This window comes from Balaenoptera physalus (assembly GCF_965194825.1).
Source record: "Balaenoptera physalus genome assembly, chromosome: 18".
NCBI classification, from domain to species: Eukaryota; Metazoa; Chordata; class Mammalia; order Artiodactyla; family Balaenopteridae; genus Balaenoptera; species Balaenoptera physalus.
In genome coordinates this window covers 39,231,638-39,246,611 of record NC_138899.1, presented here as the reverse complement: position 1 = coordinate 39,246,611, position 14,974 = coordinate 39,231,638, and the positions used below count along the sequence as shown (strand labels likewise).

The following is a 14,974-nucleotide window of genomic DNA, read 5'->3' as shown; positions in this document are numbered from 1 at the left end:
TATAACAAAGTGAATTAGCTATACATATACATATATCCCCATATCTCCTCCCTCTAACAAGTCTTTTTGTGTCTCAGTGTTCCTTTCTTTTCATTCTCATTGTCCTTATTTTATTTTTATTTTATTTTATTTTTTTAAATTTTTTAATAGATGTTTATTGGAGTATACTTGCTTCACAAAACTGTGTTAGTTTCTGTTATACAACAAAGTGAATCAGCCATATGCATATATATATCCCCATATCCCCTCCCTCTTGAGCCTCCCTCCCACCCTCCCTATCCCACGTCTCTAGGTCTGTAGTCTCCCAGCCAATCAATCTTTCCCTTTCCCAACAACCGTATACCTTAACACCAGGTAAATGTACCCAAAAGAAAGCTGTGATGCTCTCACCTCACTCTGCCATCTTTACTGATTTCTCACAGTAACATTTAGGGAATATGTCCCACCTTATTTCATTTTTCCTTCTTTCTAACAAAACTGGGCTGCAACTTTCCCCTGGAACCCAGGTCTTGTTTGGTTGATACTAATCCTTTTGTCTTTTCTCCTTCCTTTACTTATATTTCCATAGGTATAAAATGCAGCTTGTTGATATCATCTGAAACACCAACTCCTACATAAAAGGTCTTGGCCTCTTTACACTCAAGGTGAGGGATCAAAAAATCTCCTCTTCCTCATTTGCTCTGTTCCTCCTTGTGGCTAGCATCAAGTTGTATTTTTTCTTCACCTACCGTGTATCGGTCCTTCCAATTTAGGGAGTTTAACCTAAATACTAGGTTGGGGGTAGGCACTGTTTCTTATCTTTGTATTTCTCAAAATTCTTAAAAGATTATTTTAACTAGGGTACATGATTGATTATTTTTGATAGGTGAATGATTGAATAGCTGATGATTATTACATTTTCCCCTATTTTACCTATAGTTTTGAATTTAAGTTAGCAATTTCTTATAGAAAAGAGGTCACAATGTTGTGAGTGAAGTGATATCAAATAATGTTTGCAGAATTGGCCTTTATAAGCATACCACTATTGGCTTTCAAATTAAAACTACACAGAGAGGAAAGCTTTTTCATAAATTTGAAATTTGAATAAGTTCTTCTTTGGCTTCTATAGGAAAATGTGAATAGATTGATAGAAATGACTTGACCATTACTTGTTTCACTTTGTGCTGTTTGCATAGCTGGAAATTAGCAGATAGATACTTAAGTTCAATAAAACTGTTACCAAAATATCTGTTCCTATGAAAGAAAAATTGGTAGATTGAAAAAACTCAACTCATAAATTCATTCCTTTGCAATCATATTGCATTCCTTATATAAACATGATCTTCATGCTCTTGTGTCCCCTCAATGTGTTTTCCAATTCATGTCCTGAATATAATTTCCATATGCCTAATGACCTTTCCAAGTGTTTACATACTTTTAGATGCATACATATTATAAAACCCCAAACCCCAATAGATATTTCTAAATTTTGTAGAAGACCAGAAGAGCACTAGAATCCTCTCAGACTCTGTAGGTGTTTGCTTTACAGGAAATACAAACAGTCATTATGTACTGCTGCTCATATATGCTGCTGTAAGATGCCAAACTCATAGCACGTTGGAGAATCTAGGAGTTAACCTTTCCGGTGGTCTTTTGGCTAGAACAATCTTAGGAAAGAAATATAACAAAGAGGTAGACAAAAATGCATAACCCTTGTTTAAATGCCACTAATATTTAAATGTACCAGTAAGTGAAGCTTCCTACTGTTCCGTTTAACACTCCAGCAAGAGGCTAATGAAATGTGGAGTGCTTTCTGCATCTCTTCTTAATCTGGGTGCTGTGTTTAATAGAATGACCTCTTTGAAGTTATAGAACAACCCTCTTTAAGTTGAAGTCAGAAAATATCTGTTTAGCTATCTTACTTTAAACTGAAAAACGATAACTTAAATAATTGTGTGTAGAATGGCAGCTCCACAATTATTGCAGAAGTGTTTTGACATGTGCGGTGTTAATTGGGCTCTGGTTCTGTCTTGAAACTCAAGTCCAGGGGCTAAGCATTGTAAGTCCTGAGGACTGACTACCAAAGCAACACAGTTGCTAAAGACAGTTGCCTGCTAGGCCTGGTTCCAATGGGAAACAATTTCCTCTGGCAGCTTTTGAAGTTTGTTTTTATAGGAAATTGCCTCTTGGAGCATATAAAGCTAATTCATGGCAGTTCCCAGAGCTTCCCTGCACACCCAGCTGGTGCTCCCCTGTGGACACAGCATCTTGTTGACATAATCAGGCTCGGCTCTTGGCAAAGCTCCAGCTGTTTGTGTGGAGCCAGTCAGATTAGGTTGAAAGCCTCTAAATCTTCCACAGTGTCCCCAGGAAGGGAATATAAAATTGTTGTGGTGATGTGGCAAGACCCAGGGAACATAGCAAAGTCATGACATTTGTATCTGGAGCTGTCATTGTGATTCAATAACACAGAATTTGCTAGTGAATTCAACAGAGGTCATGACACAAAAGTGATGGATTATCCGTAGTTCTCTTCTTCCCACTGAATCTGTGTAATATGCTGGGTTAACTTTTCTTTGGGGCTTTGTTATGGTGCTACAAAGCCTGTTCTCCTCCTAACCCCCAGGCCATCACAACAAATATTTTTTTTTTATGTTAGAATGCCTATAAACATTTGCATAATGAATTTAAAATAAATGAACTTTATTTTTTCTGCACAGGAAATAGTAGAAGAGAGTCATATATTATAAAGTTGAAAGGGAGGATTGTTCTTAATTTGATTATTCTCCTCTCCCCAATTCATTTAACACATACTTATTAAAGAAGATTTTTAAGGACCAAAACACGTTATTTACTCACATTATAAAAAGCAAGGAGAAAAAAAGGCTTGAATATGACCCCAGACATCTAATTTGAGATAAGAGTTGAAAATCAAAAGCAATATCAATTTGAAATATAAAAGAACCAGCATTTCTTTTTCTAGGTGTGAGAAATGCTAAAGTTTGAGCATAACAGTAATGTTAAATGAGTTGAAATATCAGAAACAAAGAAAATAGCAGCTGTGTACAGAATAGATGGGAATAGAAATGAGAGAACATTTAATCACATGGGGAAACAGAGGTGAAAGAAACTGTGTGTTTTTCTGAATTTGATATTGTCCATGGCAGTGAACGCTGAAGTTCAAAATGCATAGCCATATCTCCTATATCCTCGGTCCCTCTTTCTTGGCTCTGCATTTCTTAGGAATAAAAGAGAATGAAAACCTGTTAAGATATCTTCTCCACAATAGTGTAGTTAAATTTGAGGACTGGAGTATCAATACATTTCGTTATGAAAATTTTACAAATTGTCCTTTTTTCTCTTATCGCACTCTTTTCATACTTAAATATCATTATCATATGATTTTTTTTTTTATGTTACATGGTATTCCTTTTGTTTGGAAGGTCATCCAGATACCTAGTCCTGTCTGCCTATCAAACTTCTTCTTAACCGTCCTGGTAATTCCATCTATAGTTTCCTCCCTTTATTATGACTTCACCTGAGCCCTACGCTTATAGGCAGAGATGTTAACTCCATCTCCTGTTTCACCTGCATGAACACTTATTTCACTAAATGGTAATTTTTGCTTGCATATCTGTCTTATCTAAGAAAAGCTGAGATGTATGGGATTGGGAACATCATCTTCCTCCCACTTTTGCTTCATTCATGTCAGTTTCTGGTCCTCTGTGGATTTTCAGTAAATGTTTCTGAATGAACCCATCAGTGTCTTGCCTTGTTTCTGGCTTTCTATTTGCTATGACTGGTAGGTAAAAGCACAATTCTGGGTCATATTGTCCTGGTGTAAATTCTGGATCCCTGATGGACTAGCTGTGTAACCTTGGACAAGTCACTTTTCTGGGTCTCAATACTTCACTTATAAATATTCTACTTCAGGTAGTTGGCCTGATGGGTAACTGTGTTACTGTATAAAAACCGCTTATAAAAGCATTTGGCACATAATAAAACCCAAGTCAGTGCTATCAATCAGCATCCTCCCCATCACCATCAGCATCACCAACATCAATGGCCTGGCCACCTGTGTGGAAACCATGTGAGAATCTCCTTGGCATTTGTATACATGGGTGGAATTGCTAGGTCAGGGGGTATACCAAAATTATGAAGGTCAGCTGCTTCAGCTAATGCTTTTGAAGTACTATTAAGTGATGTATTTTTTTCCTGCCTTAATTCCAAAATTTCTCAAAAATGAGTGCTCTTTTGAGTTTCCTTTAATTTTTTATTTAACAAATACTCACCCAGCACTTTACACATGCCAGGTCCTTTTCTAAATGCTTTATAAGTATTAACTCTCCTAACTCGCATGAATTAATGTACTATTAATGGCTTCACTTTACAGAAAAGGAAAGTAAGGGACAGAGAAGTTAACAGACCTGCTCTAAATGAGGCAAATTAAGTGTCTCCAAAGATCACGCTGAGAACCACTGCATACCTCTGACCCTCACTGAGCTGGGCTCCCTTTACACACCCTTCTATTTTTAAGCCTGTTCTGCCTCCTTTTCCTTTGGTTTTCTTCCTGATTCCTCTTCTGCTTCCTTTCTCTAAATCAAGCAGTGGAGAAGGGAAGGAAGAGAACAAAACTAGGTAGTAGACAGAAACCTTTCTCTTTTCTATGCCTTGCTTCAAATTTTGCCCTGCTCCACTGCCTACTAAAAATATGTACAAAATATTGCATGTTTCAATTCTTTATGCTTAAATGACTTTCTCTATAAATAACAATCTTCCAATCCATCTTTATATAACTATAAGGTTTGGTAATATTTTCATCAAATAAGCTTCAAGAAGATAAAAGCAATCCCCAGGCAATAGATACAGTTACACTACAAGACTGCCAAATACATACCCATGGGATTTAACACCAAAAGCTTCTTCCTCTCCCGTTTTAATCAGAGTGCCAGAAAATGCAATAGTGATAGGGAGATGAAATTGAATACCAAGAAAAAATTAAGCATCAAAAATTAAAATTAAAGCATAAAAAATTAAAACTAAAATCAATCCACTATGCCAATTTTTCCAGTTTTGTACTCATTACCATTACTTCCAGATTTCTAAATATATATTCATGTTACAGAACATATCTTTCATTCCACATTATATTCTTTAATCTTTCACTCTTCTGTAGATCTCAACGACTCACTAAAATCTAACCAGGAAGCCATTTCCATTTTCTCCTTTAAAGGTCATCTCTAGGAGCACTTCAATCATCTGTATTACATAGTCTAGTAAAAGCAACTCAGCAGTATCATGTAGTTTAAACTTTATGTTTATATAGGTATTTTATTTAATTTGATCTTCAAAAATATTCACATTTTAAAAAATGCTCATTGTTGATGTGTCGATGGTTTGGAAAAAGTAATTCTGAATTTATCACAAATAAATTCCTTGGTACATAGTCACATATACTTTAAGAATAATGTAAAATTAAGCCAGGTTTTAACAGAGAGAACTTGCTCTGATATTAATAACTAAAATGTATTTGATATATTATATAACCTGTTGTTCTACTTCATTAAAATTGAACCAAAATTAACACAATTTCTCATGGTAGTATGACAAACTATAGTAAATAAAAACCCATGTGAATGTTTGCATGTTAATATTACTGTTGAAATAAAATGTATGAGTTTATAGCCATGTCTTATTACAAACATAGCTAAATGTTAAGTGCCAAGTTTCTATTCCTATTTCACTTAAAAGGAAAACATGATGTACTAGAATTATTTAGAGCAACTCATCTTTCTGTTGTGTTTATAATGTATGATGCACTCTCTCTAGTAACAGACATTTATTCAATCTGTGATCACTTTAAAAAAAATGTCACTTATTTGAATAATTCAGAACAAAAAAAAAGGCACTGTAAATAAATTTTGATCTGGTGCAAAGAAACTAACTTCTTTCTAATGATTACCCGATCTGTGATTTTGTAAACTCCAAAATACAGTTATGAGATTTTAATCACTTTCCTATCTAATACATTTTATATAAACATCTATTTCAAAGGAAGGATGGCATTAACATTTAAAATATTTTATCATTAATTTCTCAATATATTTATGTTAAGAATTGACCTCTTATTACAGATTCTGAAACATAATATGTAAACATATTTAAAATATTATGTAACTGGTTATTATGCAAATCGCTTTTTAATGTTAAGGTCTAATCTCACTTCTTTCCAGATTTCTGCTTGTAAATAATTATTTTACACTGTATCTAGATATATCAATAGAATTTCCAAGATATTATGTTCTTAATCACTTTACCTCCAAAATCTGTTTTTTCTCCGGTACCCACCCTCCCCCCCCCTCACTTTTTACCAGTATTAAAGCAGTTTCCATTTAGTCAGGGGACAAATATCTGGTCCATTTTCCAAGTTTCCTCTCCTTCACACTTTACAGAGTGTTGTGCCAATTACACCTATGAAATATATTCCTCTCTAGTGGGTACCCCCCAGATCCTCTGTTCAATTCTGCTATACTACACGGATATTTTGATAGACCTTAACTCACCTCCCTGCCTCTACCTCTCTCTCTTCAAATCCACCTGCTCAAATATCATCAACCACTTTTCAAAAGTACCTTCCTCATACTATCGTCATTCAGTCTTTTGCCCCAGTTAGCTAATTAGCCCTTGAGGTCTCTACTGGGTCTCAGAGCTCTGACTTGGATTCTAAGACCCTTGATTGTACCCTAGTACATCCTCAAATACTTGTCAATTATTTTCCCCTCCCATCCTGGTCCTCACATTCTCAGAGATTGGCTGAAGTTCCCTTAAAAACTGAAAAGAATACTTAGAATATGAAGTATCCATCAGGTTTACTGATTCACCACTACCCAATCATTTTACTTCCCTATTTTTCTTTCTGGATTCAACTTCATTAGGTACTTACCTAAAAAGTCTTGGTGCAATAGACATTGCAGTTAGACACCTCATTCTATCTGTAGTGAATGCTGCCATCCTGAGATGTGGTCAATTCCCCTAGAATCTCTCCTGTTCAGTTCAGGTCCTGTCTGTTTCTAGACTAGTCAAGCCACTGAGGACCCAACATATCCACACAAAAGCATCTCAAACTGCCTATAAAACACGCAGTTCCATCTTTTGAAATGATAATATACCCTATAATATGGGCTCAATTAAGGCTCAAGGCTCTCTTATTATATTGGAAAGGTAATATTTCTTTTGAAGCGAAGGCTCTGACTCTTGAATTACAGATGTAATTATCATTAGAATTAATGAATTTGGAGGTTCACTTAGCATTTACAAGTAGTTTTTTTTTTTTTGAGAAATATAGTTAACCAATTCAAACATCTCTTGATGTATTCATAGGTATAGATACATTCACGTAAGGTTAATTATTATATTTAAAACTGGTGACCAGACTTGACAAAAGTGTACAGAGAACCCTATTATATTTGTGAACTAATCTACATTATTCTGTGAAGCCCTTACTCAGATATAGAATCATGAAGGAAGACTAAAGACTCAACATAGAGCCAATGAATATGATAATTTTATGTTGATTTGTGCAGCAAAAAAGCACTTGCAAGGAGGAGAAAACCACAAAATGTCAAGAGAATGGATTTGTGATATAGGACTGGATCTGATTTCACTCTAGTAGGGCAGTTTTTCCATATGCCACTTTGAGAGTTTCTATTGTACATCTGTTGCATGACAACATAAAATGGCTGGGTTCACTATCAATTACAGGCTGGAACAAGCAAAATTTCAATTACAACAGGAGAGCAAAACAGCTGTGAAATCCCCAAGGGGGGGGCACAGGAACCAAGGGGGGAAGCAGACATCACAATGGTACACTGCACACTACTAATTAGAGAGAAATGAAGTCAAGTTAAAAGAAAATATACCCCTAGATGCTCTGTTTCATAGAGACCATTTGGGTACTGAAAACAACACCTCAGTGGCTTGTCTCTGTCTGAATTCTCATGTAATTGTTGCCTTGTGAGCAGCTTAAATAAAAACTCTAGCATAAAAATATCTTATGTTTTTAAGACAACTTATTTTTAAAAATTCAGTGTGATTAAATCTAGGCATTTAGATCATATCCATTTATTTTTAAAAGACAGGGTATCTGTAAGAGGTAGCAAAGTAAAAGAAACGAAGAAAATTATGTAATGAGTTTTTCAAAAGCCTGCAGCTCCCTAAATAAGGAATGTATAAATATAGGCGCATGTAAAAGTCTCCTTAACAAACATCTTAGTCTCTGGAAAAAAGCAGGGATCCTTCTACTACGTACACTGCATGACAATTATGTGATTTTCCCCCTATATGCCTGTTTCTCTTATGTTCAATTAAATTAACTAAAAGCAGTGTAAATTAAAACAGCATAATATGCTATTGAAAATAATTTTTTTCTAACATAGTTAGAATCTATCAATATACTTAAGAATTAGCCACAGGTTATAAAATATTAGAGCTCTGCAGAATAGCACATTTTCTTTGTAGTTTTCATAATTGACGTATTTCATGACAGTAATGAAAGCGACATTAGTAACTTTAGAACCATACTATGTTTGAATTACCTGATCCATAACCCACTTCACCCACTTTCTTTGAGAATTCACAAATCTGGGTTTAAGAAAATAATAATTACAATTATTATTTTAATAAATATCAATGGAGACACTCCAAGATTTACCCTGGAGTTCACACGAACCTGCTATCATAGTTGAATATACTGAATATAGATTTGAAGTTTTATTTGGAATTCCCCCCAAATAAATCTCTTTATTTGCCTTATTTTGCTCAAGAGAAATTTACATGGGAAGAGATAAAATCATTGCATTAGTTCAAATAAAAGATGATTAGGGGCTCAATTAGGACACTGTGGAGAAAACAGTGACATTCTAACGATACAAATTACAGTTACTAAAGAGCAATTAAGGTGAGAGTGAGGAGAAGGGGAACCTAGGATTATTGGGATTCTTAGCTTGGGACATGAAGGAGTAGAGAAGGCTGGAGGGAAATTAGATAGGAATATTACCATGCACACAATGTGATATTTTACTAACATCCAATGTTGCTTCATTTAACTTCATAGCTTAAAATTATGTTTTATCTTAATTTTTTCCTCTATGGTATGATACTTTTTGAAAACCAGTAAATCCTCATATAGTTCTGTTATGTCTGAGGGCAGTGTCTCTTATAAACTACTTTATCAATGACCTGGGTCTTATTTGAAACATTATTCTGGAAAAAGAAAATATATTTCCACCATAACTTCTCCCAGTGTATACACAGTAAATTAAGTCTAATGTGATTCAAATCCCAGTTCTTTAAAGCTACCTGCATTTCACAGGGAAGGACAATTCCAGACCCCTTCCCCTCTCCCCATTCTTTTTTTTCGGTAATGTTTTCAATCTTTGGATGACACTTCCTAAAGGAACAGTATGGGTCCTGTGGAGGCTTTGACCTACTATAGTCCCTAGATTGTTATTGATACTTCCCTCAAATTATAGAAATAAGGAAACTTCATCTCTTTTCTAAATTGAGGATTGATAAAACTACTTTGAATTTTGAGCATAAAATAACAAAATAGAATCAATTTTGTGTATAGATGTGTTTTGGGAATGACTTTCCACATTTATTAGCCTTAATGTTTGGAGAATAAGAATATAATATTATCTCCCAATGTTTGGGTAGTGAGAATGGAATATTGTAAAATGGTTATAAGTATTTGGTAAAGAGAAAAAGGTACAAATTTGATGGTGGTAAAGGAGATAATTCTCTTTTAAGATCTGGTACTGTGGGATGTCTCCCTAACTCAGACACATTGGGAGAAATCAGTGAGTGCCTCAAAATTAAATTCAGAAACATGCCTGGCCTCTAGGGAATATGTGAAAGAAGGACCCTGACAGGCAACAGCAAAATCGCAGCTGCTGAGATTGTGTGTAGCCAAGTGCCACTTCACTCTTGATCTATGTTAAGCTGACTGAAGGAAAGAAATCAATTACCATTGGCAGTGAACTTCACGTAGACCCAGGTTTGAGATGCCAGCTACATGCAGGTCTGTGCCCTCAACAAAGATAATTCTGACTAAGCCTTCATTAAGGAGTGCTACTGCATTCACTGCTTTGAGATTTTAAGTGGTTGTGTTTTAAGTGTAGACGGAGACAGATGGAGAAACCTGAATATTATAAACCAACTAACATCACCAACAAAAATATCTGCCAGATATAGTTGAACTTCTTCTAGAAGACCAGGTCTATTAGAGGAACATACACATGTGTGCACACACATGCACACACACATAACAATATTCTCTGATGAACACACTAGAGCCTAGACATATTAAAATCTCAGGGACTACACGTATTGGATACTTGTCATTGCTTTCAGACTGGAGTCGATGTATATTTCTTTTGGTTAACAATGTCCCAGATTTGCTTTGGACACACTTCTTCCTCACTTTCAATCCCTGAGTCTGAGGCCAGAGGCAAGAACTATTCAAAACAGCATCCCTGTTTTCCAGACACAGATACTTGTTCAGGGATGGGAGTGTGGCCCAGTTTTCCCAGGTGAGATAGTGTGACTTCCAGGTCTAACATGGGAACTCCTGGACAAGACTGTGTGTTGAAACCGTAGGAGTTGGGCCTGCTACTGGGGCCATAAAGAGGAAGGAGTCTGTCAGTGGAATAGCCCAGAGGAAAGGGATTATGAGATGGTAGCTGATGCTACTGCTTGGATTTTAAAGGAAGGTACAACTAAAGTATTGATACAAGTCAATAAATGCCTTTTATGGGGATATCTTGTAAATATGTGCATTTGTGGCTTAAATCGCCAATCTTACTTTGGTGATCCCCAGTGCGTGGCAGAACTAACAAACCTGACTAAAGTACACAGCAGTGGTCTACTTTCCAATACGTTTTTAAGAGCATATACTGAGGCAGTTGACAAAGAGACTAATGGGGTGTGTGTGTGTGAAAATCTGTGATTCCTTGTCATAACTTTCAGTCTTGTTAATTAGCAAAAAACCCATGAATATCTGTACTATTATTTAATTCTGTATTTAATTACATTTTTCAAATTCTTCATTACCAACAGTATATACCTGTTTGGTTTCTAGTTTAAATCAGTTTTAAAGAAATAAGACTGAAGAAAATACTCCAAATACTCTATGGGATAAAAGTCTTTTAAACATAACATAACCTAAGTAACATGTTAATCAACAGTATCCATCCTGAAGAAATTCTCTGTGGAATAAAGAATTTCTAAAAATCTTATTTTATGTCAACGACTGTTGCTATTATTAGGGAATAGATATCTTGTCCTGCCACATATATCTGTGCATTTAAAAAATTTAGTCAAAAAAGAAAAAAAGAAAAGAGGAATACAAAGAGAATTTACAAAGCATTTCTCATATTTTTATAGATTCTTAGGTAGTTTGTTCAAAGTTTTTTCATTCTAGGACACTTATAAAATATTCTTTTTGCCATGAACTGTGGAATAATTTCTGCAAAAGAAATATTTTGTTTTGCAACTCAGCATGCGCTTTAAATGTTTTAAGAATTTAAAAAAATAGTTATAACTGTGCATAAAAGGTCAGTTTGCACATGTCAGTACACTCTATCATATAAATACACACTCAGGGACCTTTCAAGACAGATTAAGCTGCTAAATATGTATTTAGATACTTCTTAAAATGGAGATCAGTACAATGATAGCTGTTAATGCCATCCAAGTATTTAGAGAGTTTAAAACATGGATTATTGACGAGATGGACTATTATACATCCTCTGGGGCCATTACAGTGGAGCATGTAAACACAGATATAGATAATGCATGGGGAGGAACAAAAATCAGCTTGTATACAAGCAATGCATAAAAGCTTCCTGGGAGCAGAATAAAGAGACTAGGTATATATTTAGAAAATGATTTGTAGAGGACTTGGGGGAAAGTATCATTAAGCATGTAAATACCTTCTCAACAGAAAACATTTTTTGTCCTCTAAATATACAAGGCAATATCAAATGTGGATAACTGTTGGTTAACATATTTTGCTACAGAATTAAGCAGATTCCAATCTTGAAGAATAATAGAATATGTACATACATTTTTCACTAACATAATGAACTTGTTGCTTTTATTATCCACCTGAAGTACTTGAAATAGAAAACAATCCTATCACTTAACAGAATTTGGCTATTTCCTGTCACTTTATTTTTATAAAGATGATTCATATTGGTAGTCCAGTAAGAATTAAGTTCCTTTCTTTTCTGTCTTCTTTTCTATTTTATTGATCTTTGCTTTTCTTCTCTTTCCTTTCTTTGCACAAGTCAAATTATTGGGCACTATACTCAGCTACAGTCCCTTTACATCAACTAAATTTCCATCTGTGAAAAATATATAAATATTACTGAGAATGAAGCAAAACTTTTAAGCACTGAATAAAATTACCAAAATGTTTAAAGTATATTTTCCTTTTCCTTGACTTTGTGTGTAAATACTAAAATGATGAGATGCAATGCAAAAGAAAAGGGTCTTTCTCTAAGAGTTCCTCCAGTCTCTCCTTCCTTCACATATACATGAACACACACACACACACGTGCACATATTCCAGTTGTTTCCTGATAAATAAGATAATTTAATAAGAGCAGATTGTAAAATTCCAATGAACCATTTCTCCCATTTCTTTCGAACAGATAAAAAAAATAAACATTAGAAACTACTTTCATAGTAGTTTCTAATATGACACATTTTTTAAGTTTGATACATTAAAGCCATTAAGTCGTTCTCACCTTTAGAGAAGATTTGTTTTGATATTGTCTCCAAAACAAGATTTATATGAAGTTATTTTTGTACACATAAATATTCCTTTAAAGCATTCAAGGTTTTTTATAATGAAATTGATTCCATGATAGTTTCCCTTTCCACTATGATTATAGGCCATTTTAAGTAACAAACTTACTATTTTATGCCTACAGATTTTTATAAAGTGTATTTCTATTTGTATGTATTTAACTTGATGATTGTGTGTATGTATGTGAGAGAGAATGTGTTTATTTTTTTGTTTTAATTGTTCCAACATCTCTGATATCTTACCACCCATGGTTTGCCCCAAATCTCCTATGTTTTGGCATATCAGCTAAATTTAGTACCTAAAAGGAAATAATATTTGAATGAAAACATGTATCAGTTGTATTGTAAAGAATGTGTTTCCCCTTTTATTTGGCTATATTATAAATTGATCTTAAAATTACTAAGTTTAGTAAAAATAAGGTATATTTAGAGTAATGGAACATTTATAATTTTAAAATAGCTAACATATTTTTAAAATTCTGTAATAAAAATTTTCAACTCTGTTTTGCTGAAAACTGGCAAAAGATATTCAAGTGGTCAATCACATTTTATTGCATTTTGTTGTATCTTAATGACCAAAGGAAAAAATAATGCCCTTTTAATTTTTTTTGCTAAGGCATCATTAATTAAACATTTACCATTAAGAAGCAATAACAACAGATCTTAGGATGTATAATATAAGTTAGTTTAATGTGGGAATATTAATGAATGTTCATGCTCTGTCACTAACTGCTAAATATAAATTGCACTCTACTGCTCAAATCCTTTCATAAGTATGCAGTTTAGATAACTCTGCATACTTTGGGGACATAATTTCTAGAATATATGAGAGGAGTGAAATTTTAAAAATATTAAAACTCTCATTTTTTATAAAGAGCTTACAGTAACTTTTACTACCAAATGTTCTTCTGTGTGTAATCACCTTTAAGTTGGAAGTTAGTGCTTTTAGTATATTATACATTTGTAGCTACTTTCATCATTTGTTCAAGTAATAATATTTGGATATGCAGGATTGCTCATTTTTTCTTCCACTGTAATATTTTGTTAATATACCAATATTATGATTTGTCCAATATTATGACTTGTTAATATATTATGATTTGTCCACTGACACTAAATAAGATACAAGAATACAGTGACATTCAACTGTCCAGTACAGTGTGACAGCATACTTCATATTGGCAACACCTGGCAGGGATAGTTGTTTTGTTAAACATAGCTTGCAAGACAGACTTTTTAGGGTACACTGGATTTGATGAATGGTTTTGCACTTGGTTAGTATATATGTAGCTGTTCTAGGGGATATATATATATATATATGGTAAGACATTTAGGGATGATATCATATATAAACAGATAGATGATGATAGAGATGATAGATAGATGATAGATAGATAGATAGATAGAGATTGCAAGTCTTACGGGCAATGTCCTTTAGGCATGAGTGTGATGGGGGAGCAGTACTACTTTAAGGTAGTGGATTCCGAGAGAGTCCGTTATTTATATCTAGCCTCAGGAAAGAGCATGTGATTGAGTCCTTTGGAGGAGGCAAAGAAGCAGGAATCAGAGCTATGTAATTATGACTAGGACTCACTGCCAACGAGGAATGAGATTGAAAGAAGTCTCTGGTAACTTAAGGAGCCGTCAGGTGAAGCTGGTTTTACCATCCACAAGTCTTGAAGAAGAGCTACCAGAGACAAAGCTCACAGACACTGCTGTGAACTGCTTCTGACCATGGTGCTGCCACATTAGCATAAAGGGAATGTCAGAGCAGGCTGTGTAGATGCCTGGGCACACCCTTTCTCCTTCAGCATTAAGTCACTAATCAGGGAAGAGAAGGTCAGTCTCTACATGGTCACAATATCCTGGAGGTCCTTCTTTCTAGAGATAGATGTTCTTTCCATTTTACCATGCACCAAGGAAAAACAATAATTCTGTAGCACTAAATATGGTAGTAGAGCTGGAGGTGCAGAAATCATGACTGATTGCTCAGGAATGTTAGTGACACCACTACAGAAACAAATTTTGTTTTGGTAAGGTGCCACTATTTGAAAGTAAGTTAAAATAGCAAAGTGAAGGAAAAAGGTATAAACAGCAAGCGAGGGTTATTATTTTCTTTGTTCAG

The 14,974-nt window shown here is 34.5% G+C and overlaps 1 protein-coding gene across 5 annotated transcripts in view; it reads right to left on the bottom strand.

Moving 5' to 3' along the window:
- The window catches only part of PCDH9 (protocadherin 9), a 973,394-nt gene that overhangs the window by 546,954 nt on the left and 411,466 nt on the right, over window positions 1-14,974 (bottom strand). The window lies entirely within an intron of this gene.